This window comes from Pipistrellus hanaki (genome assembly GCF_964339955.1).
Source record: "Pipistrellus hanaki genome assembly, chromosome: 4".
Classification (NCBI taxonomy): domain Eukaryota; kingdom Metazoa; phylum Chordata; class Mammalia; order Chiroptera; family Vespertilionidae; genus Pipistrellus; species Pipistrellus hanaki.
The window spans coordinates 55,416,667-55,439,588 of record NC_140506.1 but is presented as its reverse complement, the minus strand read 5'-3'; the positions used below and the strand labels follow the sequence as shown (position 1 = coordinate 55,439,588).

The window sequence follows — 22,922 nt, the reverse complement described above, 5'->3', positions numbered from 1 at the left end:
TTTTCTTTCGGGAGACACCTTTTATGCTTAAGTTCACTGGAGTTGGCTTCTCTTCTGTGGGCATGATCATAAATGCCTTTATGCCCACATTGGAGTTAATATGCTAAGTACTAGTATAGATTTAATTATATATATGTACAGATAACTATGATGCTATTCAACACACATGCATATTGTGTGTGTGTGTGTGTGTGTGTGTGTGTGTGTGTGTGTCTGTGTGTCTCCCCCACTCTAAAAAGAATCAGGGTGGGAGAAATTGTGATACATTTTTTTTAACAAAAGGCCTAGTTTGGCTGTCCTGACATTCTCCTTTTTAAGGACTTTCAGAACCAGCTCCCATCACAGGTCTGTCCTTGAACCTGGAAACTGAGCTGGGTTTTGCTCTTAGTATCTACCCTTTGCTTGTCCTATCACTCCAGTGCTGCCGAGGGCAGGGTTTTGCCATTCCTTCCCCTCACTTCCTGCCTCAGTGCGGGCCCTCTGTCGGACTTCCCAGCTTTGCTCCAGTCCCCTGTTTCTCGGTCCCTTTTGGCTCTCCCAAGGGTTGTTCTCTCTCAGACCTTTACCTTTCCTCTCTCTCTTCTCCCTGGTCTTCCCCTCCCCTATGGGAAGGTACATGGTATGTATTGTTATCCACGGGTATATATGTCTATATGCAGAGGCATATGTATGTGAATGTAATTTTTAGAAACACACTCTTTTTTCCAAGCCACATGCTACCTGGTTTTCAGTGCTTAGTTTTCAACAGAGACCTCAACCTTCATACCTTCTTTCTGTGTTCTTCAGGGAACCTGTTAGTGGTTTTTGAGGTTAATGGTCCCGTTATCCTGTGACAGTGGAGAGACAGCTGCTAGAACTCTGTGGGAATGTCTGTCTTTGGAACCTCCGGGGTTTTGGTTTCAGGCATCCCAACCTGGGGCAGACGTGGGTGGCGGGGGTGGGGAGGGGTGTGCACTTGGCCTCAGACTGCACTGAGCTGGTGTGGTGGTCTCTCACTTTTCCAGAGCACATGATGTGTTCAGGGTCCGGGATCTCCGTGTATACACACACACACACACACACACACACACACACACACGTATGTGTATATACAACTTCCACTTCTAGCAGGAAGATAAGCCCAAGGTCAGAGAAGTAAATCAGCAAAAGTGGAAGCCAGGGTTGTTTTGTGTTTTGCTTTTTTATGTTATTTCCTGCAGGCTGGTTCGTATACTTTTGTAGAATCCATATACATTTTTTTTTCTTTCCTGCATTTTAAAGATTTATTTCACCTTTGGCAGTATAGAAAGGAAGTGGAATTTGGCCTATGGAGTCTCTCTCTCTCTCTCTCTCTCTCTCTTTTTTTTTTTTTTGTACAAAATATCAGTGACGTCATGGAACGGCCATGCTTTTTATTAAAGGACACATGAAAGGTTGTACTACACACAGGACAACTCTTGCTCATCCTGATGACGTCAACTAATTTGCATCCAGTTTTCAGTTCTTTTAAACATTTTGTAAAAGCTCCAGTGAGCTACTGTATAGAATTTTGTGGGGTTTTTTGATTAAATATTTTAATGTATCAAATTTAAAGGCGAGCTTAAAAAGGGAAACTGTAGTAAGCATGTTCCTGCCGGCAGTGAATTTTTTGCTGTCCTTATTTTTTAAGGATTAGCCAAGATTAAGGGACTCTCAAAGGATTGCATTTAGGGACGTATTTGGAAGTATTTGTCATGTAGTAAGAATAAGGAATTTGATCAATATTCTCTTCCTTAATACTTTCACACTTTTGTAAACATAACTGGAGACCCGAAGCTGAAACTCAGACGATATTGCAGGCAGTGTTTATCATCTACACAGCTTCCCCCACGGTTGATAAAAGTGGACTGATGGGATTTGAAAGGAAGCCAGGAGCCTTTCTTTAATGTGTGTGAAGACTGTAATGTTGCGGTCATTTTGGGACTCCTCTTGAGAAGATCTACATATGCGTGACAAGGAATGCAGCATTTAGGAATCTGCTTACGTGTTTTAAAGTATCATTAACAAAAGCGTTGGAGATGATAGCTGTGTTTTTAAGCCAGCCTGGGTTTTTTTTTGTTGTTGTTGTTGTTTGTTTTATCCCAAGCTGCCTTTAGCAAGCTGGAAACCATTCCCACTGACACAGCCTTTCCCTTTACATTTGAACTTTCCTGGCAGAAATGGCTTGTCGATAGAGTCCAAGCCAGTTCATTCCCTTTGTGTGCGGAGAATTAGACACATGAATGCCACAAATTAATCAAATGTAAGTCCCGAATAGAAGGCTCTCACCCACTAACATGGCTGTGAAAGCCACTTTGAATAAAAGGGAAAGGACCTATCAAATCGACATGAAAAATAGTGAGTTTATGAAGGCCCCGGGATTGTTGGGCTTGACTGGACCTGCATGCCACCATCTAGGGGGCCAGGAGCCCAGGGTGGGGGTGGGGGGACCACCAGCCCAGGAGGCGCGGCTTTCTTTTTCAAACCATCTTCTTCCATTGAGAGAAGCTTCTGGGAATATCAATGAGCCCCCTGCTGAGGCAGGGCTGGAGGTCAAAGTGCAGGGCCAGCTGCTGGCCTTCCTGAGGGACAATAGCAAAGCCCTTCTGCACGTGTGACAAAAGGGTATTCCCAGAGCGTGCGTTTGGGCACTGAATGAAACAGCAGTTAAATTAAAATTATGCAGCATCATGTAAAATTAACCTTTTCGCCTCCCTCCTCCTCTTCCTTGGAGTTGAAAGTTGGTTCATTCCGCTCTTTTCTGGTGTCATTCACCTTTTTTGTGATTTGTAGAACTTTTAATCACTTAGCCACTGGAGTTTTAAGACTTATGCCCCATTTAACACAGAAGAGAATGTGGTAGAGAATAAAGTTCCCTTAAGAGTTTTTTTGTTTTGTTTTGTTTTGTTTTTAATATGCCTAGTATGACTTAGCTTCTATAAATCGGAAAAATCCGTGTTTCTAGATGGCCATAAATTATATATTGGGTGCAGCACGTTTTGTTTTTTTGAGTGCAAAGGATGAAAACATACTATAGCAATATAATAATCTGAGTGAATTAAATTATACACACAGGTATTATTTTTTGAGAGGAACATTAAAAATAAAAACTTGAACTCCTATGAAAACATTAACAAGAATTACCTAAGTATTCTGAGATGCTCCAAATCTGGATTTGATATAAATGTAATTTATGTAAACACAAACAGAGATGAAATAGGAGAAGTCCTAATATTAATGTAAAAACAAAATGAAAACTTGGCGTTGAAGTCACATAGCATAGCTATGCGCACGCCTTTCCTGACTATTTTGATAAAATTGAAAGTTGCCCATAAAAATGCTAATCTGAAGTCTTTTGGTTCATATTTTTTGTTCCTCATTCTTTTTGTCCTCGCCCTGGAACCCCAGAAGGCCTTCCGTGGAAGGGGGAGCATTGTATCCCACTTCCTGGTTGTGCCCATCAGTGCCGGTGTAGACTTCTCTGTGTGTGTGTGTGGGGGGGGGGGGGGGGGGGTTTCCGTTGGACTGAGATCGTATTATTGGCCTTCCCTTTTCCCCAAGAGTTCCACTCTTCCATCTTTGAGCACCACAGGACTGGGGAGTTGGGGCTTTCCTGTTCAGTCGTTAAGGCCAACGTTTATGGAACCTTCCAGCCAAGTCATCTTTGATAGGGAATGGATCCTAGACATTTATGACTGTGTTCCCATAGCACACTAATAGCCCTGAACCTGAGAAGGACCCTCGAGAAAACCAGCAGAGGACAAGGATCAGGGTGAGGGGCTCTGCTATACGCACCTGCCCACATCATTACTGCTGGTGCTGTTAGGAGACTCAATTGCACTAACGTCTGACTAAGATCAGAAAACTGATCAAAGCAAATAACAGAAGGGTATCCCAACAGTGGTTTGAACCATCTTTCCTTCAATTGTATGACTTTGGCAAATGTTAGCTAGGTGCCTGTAGTATGAGTTAGATACTTTTGGGACCAGTGCAAGTTATGCCCTCATAGGAACAGGGCTGGGAGACTGTCATTCATTAATGGCAGGGCTAATATAGTGAATGCTGTCAGGTATGTATCCCATGCTGTTGGGATTTAAGGAAAGAGGAAGTCTCAGTTGTTGGGTGGTCAGGAAGGATATCTTAGCAGAGATGGACACGTGTTAGGATTCTGAAATGGAGAGTTGAGGAAATTTTAGGAGCCAAGACGAGGCTTGAAGGTCTGCCTGCAACCATATTTTGTCAGGCCACTTTGCCTGGAGCATCTTCCAGAAAATAGTTTACTGGGACACTTGTGTAAATAGACGCAGCTGTTCAAAGCAGGAGCAAAAGCCCCGCCCCCGTGTCCCCCCCCCCCCCCCCCCCCGCCCTCTCTAGTCCCCAGGGCCTTCCAGTCCCCCCCCCCCCTCCCCCTCTTTAGCAGAGGAGAGAATACTCTGCAGAAGTGCCTGCTCCTGGAGCACCTTGGTAGAGATGCTGGGGCTGGAGCATGGTGGAGGTGAGAGTTGCCCACTGAGGAAATCCTGGGACAGGAGACAGAGAAGTCGTTGTATCAGGCACATAGAGGGAGCTCTGAGGGATTTTGAGCAGTTCTGGGATGTTTTGAAAACTGCGTTTTAGAAAGAGGAATCTTGCCGGAGAGTAGGGACGTAAAAAGCCTAGTTAGGAGGCTGCTTCAGCAGAGCAAGAAAGCAATGTGAGCATGGACACAAGTAGACTCTGGGAAAGTGCATCCCAAAGCTTGGAAGAGAAGGCATGTGGCCACAGCAGTGGGCACGAAAGGAGCGGATGAGACACCCACATTTTAATAGTGGAGTGTTTGGAAAATGTCAGACTTCAGGAAGGGCTCTGGGGCTGAGGTGTTAGTAAGGAATTATTCAAAGTAGATAATAATGATGAAATCTCTTAAAGAGAGTTCATTTTTAAGAGAATGCACTATTCAGTCCCGTTTTGTCACAGGAGTTTGATGTGTGTGTCTCCCCCCCACCCCCGCCCCCCCATGACTTGGGTACCTCTTTAAGAAAACATTTGCGTTCCTCACATGACATCATAATGCAGTCCCAGAGCCAGAGGGCGATTATTTTCGTATCCCACTGACTGTTCTGCTGGATTTTGAATCCACTGAAAATGAGGCCTTTCCCTTCACATTTTACAGCACAAACAGCCCAGTAATTTAATGCTGGTTCTTCCAACATAAATACTGCATTATGGGTATAATTTCCCATTATTACCACAAGAAATTATCTGGATGCTAAGAATAATTCGGCTTTATAAGGTCATATATGAATATATTCTTTCCAAACCAAAACAAAAAAAAAGTTTTATTTCTTATACTAGATTAAACATTTCTTGGTGGAGGACTTTTCTATACAGTAAGTGCTCAACAAAGGTGGTTGTTACTGTGGTCTGATGACTCTGCTTTGGGTTTTAAAAATTGTTGTGTGTTTTGTGGTTTTTTTTTTTTTTTTTTTTTTAATGCTGATGCCCACTTCCTATAGAATCCATTCATAGCTTTGTCAAATTCCAGTTCTATATTAGCCATGAGACCACAGTAGAACACGACAATTATACTACATTTTCAATTTTTGATTTCAAGTCATAATCTGTTACGGAAGGAAACTGTGTGTGAGAGAGAGAGGTATGAGAGAAGTGAGAAAGGGAGAGAAAGGGGAGCTAGATAGAATGATAAATGAAAATCTAAAAAGTCAGGCTACGTTTCACTGGTATTAATTTGGTAAATTATCCATAATTTATTAGAGCTTGTAAACATTGTGGCAAATTTTTTTTGCCCTGTCAGTAATGAATTGCTACATCATTAATTTTGTCAAGGGATCAAGAAACAACATTGCTGAGCTCAGAGAAAATTCCGAGCTGAATATAGTTAGGCCTGAAGCATGGGGGTAGGGGGTGAAATTCAGCAGTGGATCCACAGGACTTTGTTTCTAGATGTGGGGACTCTCAGCTCACCGGTGGCCATGGAGGGCAAGATGCGAAGACCTGGGTGGGAAGGGGTCTGCCTGGCCCACACTGCCTTGGGTTCCTTTACTGCCATCCTGTCCCTCATGACACCGGTCTTCATCCTGGGGAGAGGGTTGGCTGAGACATTGGCATATATTGACAAGTCTTAACTTTTAAGTATGTTTTGAAGCTGTAGGTGAAAAATATATATCTTAAAGGGACAGTTGAGATTAAGATTATAAAATAGGCCAGAAATTTAGACTGGAGCATTTTAGGGACAATGTGGTGGAGAAATCCAGAAATTCTAACTAAGCATTATATTTGGCTTTTAGTTTCCTGGTAGCTATAGGAAAAGGAAGACCTGATTATATAGTTGTCATTTCCTAATTACCAAAAGGCATTGGCCACACACGACTCTTAATGACTCTTAATATATTAAATGGTACCAGATAGGATAGCAAAATTTCCTTTTGATTTTTGTAAATTGTACTTTATGGCTACCTCATACTACCAAATTCATGGCTTTGAATCATAACTCAGAGAATGCATTTTAGAGGCCAAGGAAGGTTGCAAGTTTTTTTTTTTTTTTAAACTTTTTTTAATATATATATTTTATTGATTTTGTACAGAGAGGAAGGGAGAGAGAGATAGAGTTAGAAACATCGATGAGAGAGAGTCATCGATCAGCTGCCTCTTGCAGACCCCCTACTGGGAATATGCCCGCAACCAAGGTACATGCCCTTGACCGGAATCGAACCCGGGACCCTTCAGTCCCCAAGCCGACGCTCTATCCATTGAGCCAAACTGGTCTTGGCAGATTGCAAGTTTTTTAGTGGGCTGTGCTTAATTTGATCTTCTGGCCTGAGAAGGGATAAAACTTAGGGAACTTAAGTTCAATTAATTTGCTAGAGCAGCCCACAGAACATCACCTATTTGTTATAAAAGGCCAAAGCAGCCGAAACCGGTTTAGCTCAGTGGATAGAGAGTCGGCCTGTGGACTCAAGGGTCCCAAGTTCGATTCCAGTCAAGGGCATGTACCTTGGTTGCGGGCACATCCCCAGTGGGGGGTGTGCAGGAGGCAGCTGATCGATGTTTCTCTCTTATTGATGTTTCTAACTCTTTATCTCTCTCCCTTCCTCTCTGTAAAAAATCAATAAAACGTATTAAAAAAAATAAAAGACCATAACATAGGAACAGCCAAATGGAGGAGATGCATAGGGAAAGGTAAGAGGAAAGGGCAGGAGCTTCAAAGCTTTTGAAAATGCTGTCTTCTCCCAAATCTCCCCATGTTCACCAGCCTGGAAGCTCTCTGAACCTCATCCTTCTGGATTTTTATGGAGGCTTCTTTACAAAAACATGATTGATGAAATCGTTGACCCTTGGTGACTGAACTCAGTCGCCACTTCCTTTCCCCTCCCAGGAGGTTGTGGGTTCCAATCTTCTTATATAGTTGGCTACACTGGCAACCAACCCCCCCCGGCTCCCCCCCCCCCCCCATCTGTAGGTGCTTTTTTAAAAGTCACCTCATTAGCACAAAAAAAATATTTTAAATCACTCTCAATCCATAGGAGATCTCAAGGGTTTGGGGAACTGTGAGATAGGAACCTTGGAGGAAGACCAAATATATATGAGAAATGACCAAATGTATATTTTTTTTTCTCATAAGTCACAATATTATACAATACCTAAACAGAAGAGGAATGAGTATATTTTAAGTGAAAATGAAAATTCTCCCTATATTGGCTGATAAACATTATGTAAAATTTGAAGTTGGAAGTAATTCATTCTTTAGCTTTTCATATGAAAACAATATTTTAAAAATAAACTTTTAGCATGAGATGCTGGAATCTTTAGTATTGGAGCATTTGAAAAAATAGAGTATCTAGATTTACATAACTACTCTAATACTCTTGGAATACCAAAGTGTTTTACAGTAACAAGTTTGAGATAGAATCCAATATGAATATATTATCCTCTCAGCAAGCCTATTCCTTTAGTCAATTTCAGAACACACATTAAGCAAAGCAATATGTATGCACAATCCTTGTTTCAAAGTATATTCAGTGTTCTCAAGAATTGGGGGTGGGGAAGAGAAGGCATTTAGAAAGCAGTATGTTGTGTTTTTTTTTTTGTTTTTTTTTTTAAAGCAAATAAACTACCTAAAGGATAATTGCTCTTCTAGAGGCATCAATGTATATTTCAGTATTTATTTACAGTGTAGTACATTTCTATTTTCTTTCAGTAATTTTACTCCTAATACCAAGACAGCTCCTTCTAGAGAGGCCATGATTAACCTTTAAATAGCTTTATTTGAGACTATATTTTCCTTCCGAGAGAATATTTGTATTCTTTGGGTTGTACATATTACTTAAAAACTTTATCTGTGTAGTGAAATGAACTTATAAACAGATGTAATCTTGTCTTTGTTAAATTTAAAGTTAACATTCCGTCATGAATTATAGTGTGGGAGAAAACTACTGTGAGGGAGCTGGTTAGAGAGCGCTGTGTACAAAAACTATCGTCAAGAGGAATTCATTCCGTCATGCTATTCGTCAGTACATACTCAGTGCTCATTGTGGGTTTACAGCACTCTTATCCCAAGAGGGATGTTAATAAGACACCCTCAAGAAATACATAATTTTTTTTCTGTTCAGTAGGACAGATATATAGGAAAGAGTTAAATGGTAGTTTAAGAAGAGTCACAATGAATGATCAGAAAATAAATCCCTGCCAGCAGAAATCACCATGAAAACAGATGATGTTGGGAGAGGCCGCCTGGTGGAGGCTGAGGGAAAGGAGTGCTGCTTTGGGAGTGATGGCATCTAGCCCAGCCATGGTCATTCATGATCCCAGTGATTAACTGTACCTTTCTCTCTGTGAGTTCTTTCAAATGTAAGACTGCCTCTAACATCCCTTCTTGCTCTTCTGTCATGTAAGTACCCATCTGGTTATAGAATTCTCTTTATTTCTACCTTCAGTTTTTTGCTTAAACATAAAAATACCAGATCATATACAAGAAAAAGAAGAAAAAAACCTAATATAAGCCATCCTTCTTTTGTTCTTTCCTTAAATTCAACCTAGATTCTTCAACTCCATATTTCCCATTTAGAAAGAAATCACATCAAGAAAAAGCTGTACATTTAAACATATATGACTTTCAATGTTGCATAATAACTGAATTTGAATTGGCTGATTTTCATTAATGAAAGGACAAGAACATAAGTCAAGGCATAATTAGTTCATAGCATTTGACCATTGTGACTTAACCTTCCCTTTTCCCTTATCTACTAAAGCTTTGGTCCTGATCTGGACAAAGAGTAATTTAAATCTTTTTCCTTTCCTATTCTTTTTATAAGAGCAGCTTCAAAACTAAACCTCTAATAAAGAAAAGGATAATAAAATAGGAGAGAAAGTATAATGCAAATTATATTGACTTTCATAGAAGTTTTGAAAGAGAAATATATTCCTTCAGCTCTGTAACAATATAATCATGGTATAATTTCTACTCTGCTAGACTCGGGACCATTTGGAAATCTTTAATGAATATAATCAGGTATTAAGCATTTAAAAATTACTATTTCCTGAAAGCCAGGAAATTATTTGCTCAGTGTAAAATGCAAAATGAAAAAGAAAAAGAGAGAGAGGGAACAAAGCCAGCTACATTTTTTTTTTTTAACACCATAATCCATGGGTGATGGTGTGATGGAGTCATAGGTGGTGGGAGTTGAGACCTGATTTTTTTTGTCTTTGATTCTTGTGTGTAAGCTTGGATGAATCATTTAGTCTTTGTAGGGTCATATTTTTTTTTTTTTTTAATGCATACTATTACTACTTCTACTACTCATAATAATGGCAGCAAGCACTGTTTTAAACCCCTTACATTTGGTCACCAAATCCTCCCAATAGCACTACAGGGTAGGTTGTATTATATGATTGCAATTAATTCTTGCTTTATCCTGCCTAACATTGCAGTTAAATTATTTGAACCCAAGTGTCTTTGATTGTAAATGAATGCTTTGAACTATGTTTGACAACCTTGTTACTTACATCATTACTAGGGGCCCGGTGCATGAAATTCATGCACAGTTAGGGTCCCTAGGCCTGGACAGTGATCAGGGCCTATCTGTAGGGCGATCGGCAGAGTGATGGGGTGGGGGCACTGGTACATTGCTGCCCATTCACCAGCTCCATCCCCCACTTCTGCTACCAGGCCTCCTGCAGAGGGAGGCATTTGGGGAGGCAGCACCAGCCCACTCACTGGCTGGCCCTGCCCCCCCGCTGCCACCACAAGCTGCCACCACAAATCCTCACCCTGGCTAGCCTGGAGACTGTGGGCTGGATACAGCTCCTGTGTTGAGCATCTGCCTTCTGGTGGTCAGTGCACATCATAGCAACCTGTCATTCTATTGGTCAGTCAGCCATTTGGTTGATTTGCATATTGTGTGGCCAAATATTTCAATTATTCAAAGGTAAAGACCTTTCTAAACACATACAATAGTGATAAACTTTGATACACAAACTGTTTTGTCTTTGAAGGAACTCTGGGGCTAAAGTAGAAGAGACTTTTAAAAAAAAAATCCCCATTGTACAGAGTAGAACCATATCACACACATACACACAGAAGAAATAAGTCCTGTCAGAACATGGAAGAATCATAACCAAGCAGGACTGAATTTAATTCGGTTTGTGTCAAGTGGACAATATCATCATTTGGACCCGAGAAAGCAAAAGTAACTTCTACCAATATTGTTTCAGGTACCGTAGCCCCTGCATTCCTGTCCATCCTCAGCATTGGCCACTGGGCTACGAAATTCTTATGGTAGCATTTGGCTCAGATTTAGGTGGTAGGATTCCTGCTACCTGTCCTCCATGCTTGTCTCTCTTACCCCTTCTCATTTGACAGATAGCTACTGGGCACCTACCACATATCAGGTACCAGGGCTAAAATGTGACTGGGAACAGACATGGCTGCTGCCTTCATGTAGCTTACAGTTCAGTGGAGGAGGTTGACATTAAGGAAATAGTCACACAGAGGGACATGGAATTGTAAGTATACTAACAGTAATAGAGGAGAGAGATGCAGGTGATGACAGGAGGGGGATTTGGGACAGGAGCGTGAGGTGTGGGCTAAGCCATCATTTAATTTCTTCCTAAGTGTTCCAACCTTGATATGAACCAACTCCCATATAGTGAGTGATTTAGGGCAGATGAGATATGCTGACTAGATCTGAATAAGATGAAAATTTTCATCACAAAATATCTTCCTGTGGATTTTCATTAGTGGAATGTGAAGTGCAGTGATGAATCGGCTTCACGGGGGCCTTGGTTTAAGTAAACTTGCTCTTGCTGCTGGCCACCAGATTTGAGACATTTATTTAAGATCAACATTGTGGGGAAGGGAATGGATAGAAAATATGAATTTACCTTGCGATCATATTTGGTAAGCTGCTCTGCTCACCAAATAACTTTTTTTTTTTTTTTTTTTGGGGGGGGGTAAAATCTAACAAGATTATTGTGACACCTAATAAAGAAGGTCACTAGTACATATAATAGTTCCTACAGTGCCCAGCATAGTGAGAGCTGATTAAGTTTAGTTCTCCTTGTTCCTCGTTCGTGTGGGAGAAGCAAGGTGTATGAGACACTGCATACCAGGTACAGACAGTCTCAATAGAGATAAGATGTTTACCCAAAAAAAGGGCAGTTTATGATGTGGATGTGTGGGCCAAAGAGCAGTTATTGGGTTGGCTTACCAAGTAGGCGGTAAGAGGTGCAGAGGTTTAAGAGAGGGATATTCTAGAGGGGAGTAGAGGTGTGACGAAGGGAAAACGTAAGTGTGTCCAGCAGATAGACTAAATTGTCCAATTTCCTGAATGCCTGATTGGGCAGGATTGACTGGTGAGCAGGGTTCTAATACTTAACAAAGGCCAGGACACTTCACCCTACACCCAAGAAGAAGCTTCCCTTGTTTTCTCAGCCTCCTGCATGGAAGATGGGGAAGTATATATTGTAGAAAGAATACTATTTTTACTCTTTTCTCAAATGGAGCTTTGCACTAAGTTAGTATCTTATAAAGAAGTCCCTTTCCATTATCTTTAGGTTGAGATTTGATGAAGAGTTGTAGTGAAATCTGATTACCTGCATATATTCCCATTATAGAAGAACTAGAGGCCCGGTGCATGAAATTCATGCACTGGGGTAGGGGGGGTCTCTCAGCCTGGCCTGTGCCTTTGCACAATCCAGGACCCCTTGCTTCTTACCACCCGGCTATTCACTGCTCCTTACTGCTTGGCTTGCTGCTCCTTAGTGCTGTGCTTGCCAGCCATGAGCCTGTCTTATGGCTGAGTGGCACTCCCCCTATAGAAGTGCACTGACCACTAGGGGGCAACTTCTGCGTTGAGTGTCTGCCACCTGGTGGTCAATTCGCATCATAGCAACTGGTTGTTCTGGTTGTTCCGCCATACAGGTCACTTAGGCATTTATTCTATACTGTATATATCTTATATCTAACTTTAAGCTATTAGCCGTTCTTTGCATTCCTTTCTTCTATCACAGGTTAATTAACCTCACATTGTGGTCAGAGTTTACTTTATATGGCAGAGTGTTTAACATTCAATTTTAAGACAACTAGAGAAGTAAAGGGATAGGAATTTGATGAATTTAGGCTCAATTGTAAAATAAAGTGAGATGTAAAAAAAAATTATAAGAAAATCTACATTGTCTTTCTGTATCTAAAATAACATAACGGGCCGAAACCGGTTTGGTTCAGTGGTAGAGCATTGGTCTGTGGACTGAAAGGTCCCAGGTTCGATTCCGGTCAAGGGCATGTACATTGGTTGCTGGCACATCCCCTGTAGGGGGTGTGCAAGAGGCAGCTGGTCGATGTTTCTCTCTCATCCACGTTTCTAGCTTTCTATCTCCTTCCCTTCCTCTCTGTAAGAAATCAATAAAATATATTAAATAAAATAAAATAAAATAATAACATAATGGCTGACCAAGTCACAAAAAACAACAACACCTTGAACTTGAGTAACTGCACAAACAGGATTACAAAGCTGCACGTTGACTGACCAAACAGATTAATGGGTGATGTATATGTGGCTATCTCATAGTTCTGAAAGTGTACCAGAGTAAGATAATGAAATTGCCTGTCAGGTAATCTGATTTGAGAATTCCAGTCATCTGTGAACTAGTGTGTGGGCTAATAAGCCAAGAGTTTGCCAAGACTCATTCTTTTCTAAGCTGCTCTGCTCACTACATCTGCCTCTGCAGGATATGTCAGACAAAGTGTCCAGCACAGAGCAAAAGACGGAAAGGGCCCAGGTTACAGGCCTGGGCTTCAGTCCCACTCCAGATTCTCACACATTTCCCGGCTGTTCAGAGCTCAGAGAAAAGCACAGTTGCTCAGGAGAAGCAGGGTGACCTCAGTGCTTTCCCGCTGATGGACGCTGCTGTTGCTGAATCTCACAGCACGTGTTCCTGCAAAGGTGTGCAGGACAGATCTTTGAATCTTGGCTCTGTATGAGGAGCACTTTGACCTTGGTCGTGATACATAACCTTTCTGAACTCAGTTTTCCTATCTGCAAAGTATATATAATAATGCCCAATTCATAGGGCTATGGAGATCAAAGTTCATCTCACAGTATTGGACATGATTCTTGGGAGGTACAAGGATTAAAGGATTAAATAGAGGACTCTGCACACATCACTGATATTTTATTTGCTTATCAATTTATCAGTTAGTTTCTTCCTACTATCTTATTTTTTGGGGGTAGGGAGGATGATTACGTTTGGTTGCCTTTCACTTAATTGTTCCATGAGGATAAATAGAGAAACCTCACAATTACTACTAGTGTGTGCTTGTTTTATTAAAATCTTACATGTATTATGCAAATATTAATTGTTCCTGTATCAATGACATAGAAAAATCATGGGCAGTACTACTTCCTTTATTTTGGTATAAGATTCAACTAGAACATCAAAGTGATAGGATTCTTAAAGAGATGCTCAAAGCTTTAATTATTTTTCTTTCTTATACAAATTAGATGTGTGCTTTAAATATACATCTGTTTATATTCTAGAGTAATTAATTTCTCGCTTTTTAAAATTGTTAGCTTTGAAATATTTTGTAGGAAACATGTCCTTCACTAAATGAGCTGTTATTGTCAGAACCATTTTAAAAATAGTGCTAACAGATTGAAGAGCGATCAGCTAAATTTCTGGACATCAGTTACAGCTTGCCTTTCCTTTGAAATAACTCTTTATTCTGCATAAATAATTTACCATAAAATCATTATACTTTTAAAAAGAACTGTTTATGAACTCTAAGTATTAATTTTTTAATAGACTATCATAAAATATACTTTTTCATCCCAAGTAAAATAGTCATTAAAAAAAACAACTGCAAAGATAAATATAAAATATAGTAGTGTGTGGAAGAAGAATCTAATAGGTGTAGGATTTTTTTAAGCAAATACTTTTTCACTGACTTAATAAAGAATTAATGCCACAGTGATTATGATGTATATAAAATTTAGAAAAAAATTTAGTATGCTTCATTTTGTAGAAGGAAGTTCATAAATGGAATCAACTTCTCATCTATTATCTATTTAGTGAATTCTATAGAATTCCCATTGGATTTTGAAGATACATTAATGTCAGTAGCAATGGCCACAAAGTATGTGTGTGTGCTGCCGGTAATTGCTCTACCACTAGGAGAAGGCAGTCCACGTAAAGCCAACTAAAGATTCTATCCAAGGTCAAGGCCTCCTTTGGATGTTAGTACAACTGTACCTTTGGGAGTGGTGAAATGGAGATGGTTTCTCCCTTTAGGGATATAAAGTCTAATGGGCGGGTTATCTTCCCTGGGTTTACAATGATCTTGACCTTTTGTAAGTGTACTGCTTGGTGGAGAAGAACATGGATATTTGTAGGCAGGTAGTAGAGTAGACCAGAAAGAGTCTTGGGTGAATTCCTAAATCCAGGGTTCAGGAACGTGGGGCTCATCTAGTGTCTGCTGCTGCTTTAAAGGAGATACACACTGTGATCAGATTTTTTTTTTTGCTGAACCAAGGGAAACAATAGAACCTGTCATTACTACAGAAGATTGTAGTGAGAATCAAATGTACGACATGTAAAATGATTTAGAAAATGATAAAGCACCCAACAGGCGTAAGAGTGGAATGGCTTTGAGAAGGAGTGGGAAAACTACACATTATAGATTGTCTATAACAATAAATGGCCCACAATGCCTGTGATACTTACTCTGGCCTTTCAGAGAAAGCTTAGAGCCTGGGTGTGAAACCTAGCTCTGCCCTCTCAGAGCACTTGGCTGGTGAATTAACCTCTATAGCTCAATCTCTCTATCTGTATAATGAAGATGGGGATAGTGCCAATAGGGTGGCCAAGTGACTTAATACACATAATTACACATGTAAAGAGCTCCTAGGGCACGCTCTATAAAGTTGACATGGTATTTATTAAAGTACATTTGTAAATGTATGGTGCCATTGGATTAAGTGACTTTTTTTTTTTAGGACTCTGATTCTGTAACATTTGATGTTTACACACTAAAGCTTTTTAAACTTGCTATATTGACAATTATGGAAGCTAACTCTATACTTTCCAGTGTACCCAGCAGGACTACTACTAAACGCTACAATAGTCTCCCTAGAATACTGGCATACTGGTCTGGCCTAGAAGTATTCTAGGAACTGGAAGTCACTGCAGATGAGCATGCAATGACATCTGAGGCAGCTTCTCTGACACTAGATTCCCCTGTGATGATGAACACATTGTGTAAAACTGAAACGTTTGGTGGGAGTTGAAGTGTCTAAGAAAATGCATACATTTTATTTCAAGATGGAAAATAGGAACAAAAACTGTGTTTTATAATAAAGATATATCACATACATTTTATCACTTAGCCCTCATGCCAGTACTACAAGGTCAGTGTTTTTCTTCCCATTTGAGAATTGGGAAGGTTGGTGGGGGGTGTGGGGGAGATGTTCAAGCTCAGAAAGATTAGTCAGTTCATCTAAATGCAGATGGTGCCTAAACTGGTTTGGCTCAGTGGATAGAGTGTCAGCCTGTGGACTGAAAGGTCCCAGGCATGTACCTTGGTTGCGGGCACATCCGGTCAAGGGCATGTACCTTGGTTGCGGGCACATCCCCAGTGGGGAGTGTGCAGGAGGCAGCTGATCGATGTTTCTCTCTCATCGATGTTTCTAAATTTTTATTCCTCTCTGTAAAAAATCAATAAAATATATTTTTTTCAAATGCAGATGGTGAGCACATATAGCCATTGTTCTCTATAGCACCATCAAAGAGGAATAAACTCCAATCCCCTGTGTTCAGGTCCCAACTGCCTCTCATACCTATATACACACATGAGGAAACACGGATAGATGATATAAATGGTAATGTGTTATGAGTATTGTTTAATTTACATATTAAAGTAAACATTCTAAATGCCTAGGCCCTAATCATAATACTCTGTGAAATTGATATTTGGCATCTCTGAGAATATTGTTGGCAGAGTCAAATTGCTTATGGGTAAGGACCAGCAGTTTTGTGTACCCATCAGAAACCGGAGTGCATCTAAAAGCATCTGCGCTTTCAGTAGAAACATGTGAGAGCCCTTGACCCAGGATGAGAGCTATTTACAGTATTCTCTGCTAATGTCTTTTCTGTTGCAAGAAGGCCCTCTAGCAAGCAGTCCCCCACTTGAGTACAGCTTGCCACTGGTCTAAGAAGCAGTCTAAAAGCTTAAAGGCAGACATGTCTCTTACAAGGAGTGATTTCATATCCAGAGAGCTGCAGGTAGTCACCAAGCCCTATTTACGTGTGATACAGGCACTGTTTCTGTCTGGGTCAGACAGCCCTGTGGGCGGGGAGGATCTTGACAGTTTCGGAAGCCTAAGATGAGGCTGCTCCTTTCTCATGACTGGAGAGAACAGGGCTCAGGGTGGCCACACCTTAGCCCAGGGCTTCTGCAAGGTCTCACAAGGAAACCCGGATCCTCCAAAAGGTTAAATTGGGTGAGATACTAAAAGATAGAGGTGCCTAATTTGGGTGAGCAAGGAATATGATAGTTCAGGGCCATCTGTTCACAAAAACTTCAGTTTACTCATAGGAACTAGATACTTACTCTTACTTGCCATCTCCTTAGGAGACTGAAAAGCTCCCATTTATTAGTTCTTTCAGTTTGGCAAACTATGACTATCCATTTCCCTACCTGTACAATAAGGATCGTTCTTGCCTTGCCTGTCTTAAAGACTTTGCAGGATCAAATGAAATAATGTCAGCGCTATCGAAGTAAGGAGGATTTTATGGCATATAATTATTTCTTGGTAAATTACCAGGAAGAGTGAGATTGGTAAGGTGCCTGTATATTTGAAAGCCTCAATACTGTTGATCAATGTTCATTGTTAATCAATAAGAAAATAAGCATCTTTGAAACTATCATGTTAACCAAGTGTAATATGGTTTACATGACCAAGTAGAATAACATTTCATTATTCTAAAATTGATCAGAATCACTATTTTAGGAAAGAGACTTTAAATGAAATTTTTTCCTCTCCTTGAGTTTGATTGTATAAAAAAATATCCAGCATGCAAAAAAGTATATGGGCAAGTATGTATGTTTTGTGTAGTCTTCCTGCTGAGTGTCTGAGTTACGTTATTCTACTAAATGGTCTCAAAGACTTTCGTTGGGTAGGTCTTGACCAGATTCTATTCTGCACTGTTGAACTTGGAGTGTTAGTCCTACCTACCACCATAACCCACTAATGCCAATGCGTTTTGTTAAGACTGCTTCCTACAGACGAGGGAACTGACAGGTGGTCTCACATTTTGCACATCTGGTTCTAAAACAAAGGGCTGATTCACAGGTACTCAGCACCAGTCTCTTTGCCTCTACTAGAATCGGGGTTATATATGTGATAGTGTATTGTGCTCATTGTCTAACAGGAATCAAAGCAGGTTTTTCCCACATTTCAAGCTTCACCTGTTGATTTTTTTCAGAAACTTACTCTTCCTACAGGAAAAAAATGGTCTAAAGGTATATTTGCAACATTTTTTGTTGCTGCCCTTAGAAAAGTAATCATCTTATGTTATACGTTTGAGGCTAAATTGTAGGAAAAAAATTTTGGTCATAAGTAGTAGCATGTGGGTATGCAATACCCCGTTTCCCCCATATAGTCCAAGTGTGGGAAAGTAATAAATTAAAAATTCTTTGTTTTGTAAGGTTTATGTTGGTTATAAGCTCCAAAAAACTTAAAAAGAAAGAAAACATGGCTAGCTTTATCCAACTCTACCCCAACTTAAATAATGAATTGGATTCTGAGGTTTAACTTTGAATCTAATTTCAGCTATGCTAGACATGTTTCCTTGGGTAGGTTAGTTTGCCTTGCTATTTTTTCATTTTTTCTAATTGGAAAATGAAAGTTCAGACTGCTTATTTTATTTTATTTTTTTATGGTGTGTGTGTGGCTCTTAAGCAAAACTACCACCACAGAATTTTATAGAAACTTTCGTAGGATCTTGGAGCCTACTACATAAAGAACTAACCACCTTATTTGAAATAGAATCCTGTTTTGGGGAATGATTTTTATTTGTTTATCCAAGAAATAGTGATCTCATCTGATCCAAATCACTTATTTTAATAACAGATTCTTCTAAACAATTTTGCCAAAGTTATATTAACATTTCTGGGGATGGGGTGGAAGAATGCACAATTAACACAATCACCTCATATAACATTCACAGTTATTGTACAGCCTCAAAAAGACAAATGCTGTTTGATTTATTTTTTTAATGGTGAATAATCACAGGGGACTTTATATGACTGTATATTCTACTTAATGTCTTTTTTAATGCTCTGCTGCCAACTTTACCAAAAACCATCCTTTGAAGGGTGAATATTAATTCTGTATCTATTTGCCCAGCGTGGATTGGTTCCATGAGGTAGACATCTATTTCTTTGAACGGCATCTGTATTTTGCCCCAACTTATTTGATTTCAAACTGTAAATCGAAAGCCCCTGACCAAGGGAGCTTTGCTATTAGGTGGCTGTGTAACACTGTCACACCTGTGTCGTTGTCCCCGAGATTTCTGTTGTGGGGAGGAACCAGTGCTACTAAAGGAAAACAGCAAGCCCATCTTGATCCTCCTCCGGAGAGCCGGATCTCAGGAAGCTGGAATATGCATCTCCCGTCTGGCATCTCTGGGAAAATTTCTTGCTTCAGTTACCTTCCTCTGGGGACCTGAAGGAAGCTGTATCGTCTCGGCTTTTTCTACTGCATTCCAATTTTCAGCCTGGCCAGTGCAGTACAGTTTAGCTCTGATCTATGTGTCCAGTAAGAGAATGAAGCCACAGTAAGGAATACAAAAAGCCACTTCTTCTGCGGCTTGATTAAAAACAATCCACTTGTAGTCACTTGGTTGTCAGCTTGAGCTCATCCCTGGGACTTCTTCTCTGCCTCTCCACTCCATCCGTCATTGCAGAGAGCACAGAAGGAGGAGGATATATAGTGCCCTGTGCTTGCTTAGGCCTTAGCAAATATCAATTCATCACCAACTGGACTTTAAAAAGGCCCATTCATTGGCATGTTAGGACATTACAATTTACCCAGTGTTCCCTGGTGCCAATGGAGTCACATGACCGGATCTGAAAACAAAAAGAATTCCACAATATGTTCTTGGAGTTATTAATAAAAATAACTGCTGGTGGACAGGAAAGGCATATGGCAGATTTAAGACGCATGGCCACAGTATTTTGTTCTTTAAGAAAAAAGAAAAAGAAATCATCCCTATGTCAGGGCTGAGTGTGTGTGTGTGTGTGTGTGTGTGTGTGTGTAACGCACCAGAAAATCCCTAGCCCTGACAAGCCATTGATGAGGTGTTTTCGGTCTTCAACAAGCTTCCTATTTCATTGCTGTGCCACTGAGCCCTTGTAACACCGAGATGGATAAATATAATCAGAGCAGTTGGCTGCCTGAGATCTTCTTTAATGCACTGCTTCGGACACAGTACATATGCCGTGCAAATAAATACAAAATTAGTGTTCCTGTTAGGAGCGTGTGGTGAGAATGAGTGATTTGTCTTGCTTATGAAAGGTGCATACATTTCCGCTCATAGCTGTTTATCAGCGCCTCTTTCTGCTTATGGATGCGGAGATGGGATTCATCATTTGTCAGCGCACGAGCAGATGTGCTGGAGACAGCCAGATTGATCCGTGAAGATGAGCAGAGCAGCTTCAGTGCTAGGGGCGGCCCCGCAAATTGTATTATCTTCGGAGACTCTTGTCTACTAGCTCAGTTCTGTACTGGGGGACAATAAGGAAGGCTGTCTTTTTCCACTTTTCACTGCTGCATTTGAAAATATAGCCACTTTGGGATAGCTTAATGGAAATGGAAAAGAACCTCAATCTCTCTGCCGAGCAAAATCGACCCAGCGTTCGTTTTTCCGAAGCTTCGCTCTCCTCTCCCGAACACAAATATGTTACTTGATGTAGAAGAATTTCAATGTAAAATAAAACACTAATCTCAGGGTTGCAGAAGGATCCTCTGTTCTGTTTTCAAATAGTTGTGAACAAAAATTTCCCTAAGTTCACAGAAGTGGTTTCCACAAGGACCACATTAGGAGGCCAGAGCTAGTGTGTTGTGTGGAGAAAACGAAGGGCTTCCCAAACGTTTGACCTCCTTTTGGTCTGTGCAGAAGGCCTATGGAAGCCAAGTTGATTACAGAGCCATCAAAGGCCCTTCTGGCCAAGTACTGTTGAAAATGACCATCGGATGCCAGTACACTGAAGAGCTGAACACACGTCGCTGAGGAGCTCTGCATGGCTTTCCGACCGCAGGGTCTTGACCCTGGTCTGAAGCAATTAACTGCCTGGGAGCCACGTGGTCCTCGGGGCATCTGGGAAGAGAATGCATCCTCATTCTTAATGAGTGGACACAAGTGTAGAAGCTGATCTAGCTTTCGAGACAGGGTCCACCTGCCATGCTAATATCCAGATGGAGTTGAAGTAGTTTCATTGTGTTCCTGTGGCCTCTGTTTTGCATCTGTAGCCCCCCAGTGAACATTTTCCTTCCTTCCCTATTTTTTTTTTAAATTCTCAACAGAGGGTATTTTTTCCATTGATTTTTAGAGACAGTATAAGGGAGGAAGGAAGGGAAAGAGGGAGAAGAAGGAGAGGAAGAGGATAAAGAGAAGGGCGAGAGGGAGAGAGAAATATTGATGTGAGAGATACATTGATTGGTTGCCTCCCTCACACACCCTGACTAGGCCTGGGAATGAATCTACAATCCAGGTATGTGCCCTTGATCAGGAATCCAACCCATGAACCTTTGGTATGCAAGCTGAGGCTCTAACCACTGAGAAACACTGACCAGGGCTTCTGTGATTTAAAATTTTTATTTTTTTATTTTTTTAATTTATTTTTTTATTGATTTCAAATAGGAAGGGAGCGGGAGAGATAGAAACATCAGTGATGAGAGAGAATCATCGATTGCCTGCCTTCTGCATGCCCCCTATTGGGGACTGAGCCCACAACCTGGGCATGTGACCTGGACCAGAATTGAATCTAGGACCCTTCAGTCCACAGGCTGATGGTCTGTACACTTAGCCAAACCAGCTAGGGCATCTGTGATTTCTTTTTAATCACATTGGTATAAAAGAATTCATACTCACTATACCAAACACATCAGGACATTAGAAATGTTGTAGGTTTTTGAGATGTGGCCCATAGTCTTGGGGACACATCTGGCTTACAGCTGATATTACTGCACCAACAGGAAGGTCTTCAGCCAAGCCCTGACACCATGACAGGCAGGCAATGCTGTGGAAGATGTGGCTTTGGTGGATTAAGGAAAGGAAAAGGTTTGATGTGTGACTTTTGTTGCCTCATTGAGCTAAGACCTGGGCAGGGCTTCAGGAAGTACCGTAGATAAGGACATGTGTTTTCTTGTCACCCACCTTTTCAAAGTTGGTCAGTTAGGCTGTCATTAATGATTTTTTACGAGTCACATGGTTTCAAAGACAACGTCAAGGATGGAGAGGTGGGCAGTAATAACTAAAATGATGCATAGACATGTTGTGAAATGAAAAAACTATCATATATTGATGGAAGAATAATTGTGTTGTTTGTTTTTACCACATCTCTGAGAAAGTTCTGTTAAGGACTGTTCTTCAGATTTTTTTCACCATATGTTTATTTAGTAATTAAAATGGGCCAGGCATAGTGCTAAACATTAAAGGGAAGATGGGAATAAAACATTCCCTGCTCTCTATGCACTGGGGGGGGGGGGGGGGGTGATGGGGCAAAGTAAATGACCGGCCTGAACTGAGAATGCCCTTGAGCCGCTCAAAGAGTTTAAGCAGACTCTGAAAATAACTTTTAGAGTTTACAAAGATTCATTATTTTCTTTGTCCAAGGGCTGTTTTTGTGTAATTTGGAGTTCAGAGTTTTATCGTCATTCTCAGAACACAATCTCTCTCCAAGACACAACTGCCCCTCATCTGGGAGGAGGCCCTGTGTTGGACACACAGAAAAAGCATCCTTGCTCTGCCTCATTCTCAAGTGCTTAGGGACACCATGGATGTGAGGTGACAGCTCTCCAATGCTCTGTGTAGGGCCCTTTAAGAGACTTTCAAATCCCTCTGTGGGGTTGAACCCTAGCATTTACAAGGGTGTTCTACTCGGCAAATGCTGGGTCTCTGCCACTGAGCTGTCATTGGAACTGTCTGATTGAACACTTAGCAAGTGCTCTCTAGGAGGGAGGTCCTTATTGCCCATTTTCCCGGTTTCCTAAATGATCTTAATTGCTTTGGTAAAGAGGCATCCATTCTAAATCTCTGTCCCACCAGGGGTGATCTGCACAGTAAAAAGGTTTAGATTACCCCAAATGTCAGGACCCCCACAGATACAATGGGCTTCCCGCTGGGGCCCACCTGACAAGCTTCTTCTCTCT

General features: G+C 40.9%; 1 protein-coding gene across 3 annotated transcripts in view; it reads left to right on the top strand.

Moving 5' to 3' along the window:
- The window catches only part of EFNA5 (ephrin A5), a 271,170-nt gene that overhangs the window by 95,668 nt on the left and 152,580 nt on the right, over nucleotides 1-22,922 (top strand). The gene's annotated exons all lie outside the window — the stretch shown is intronic.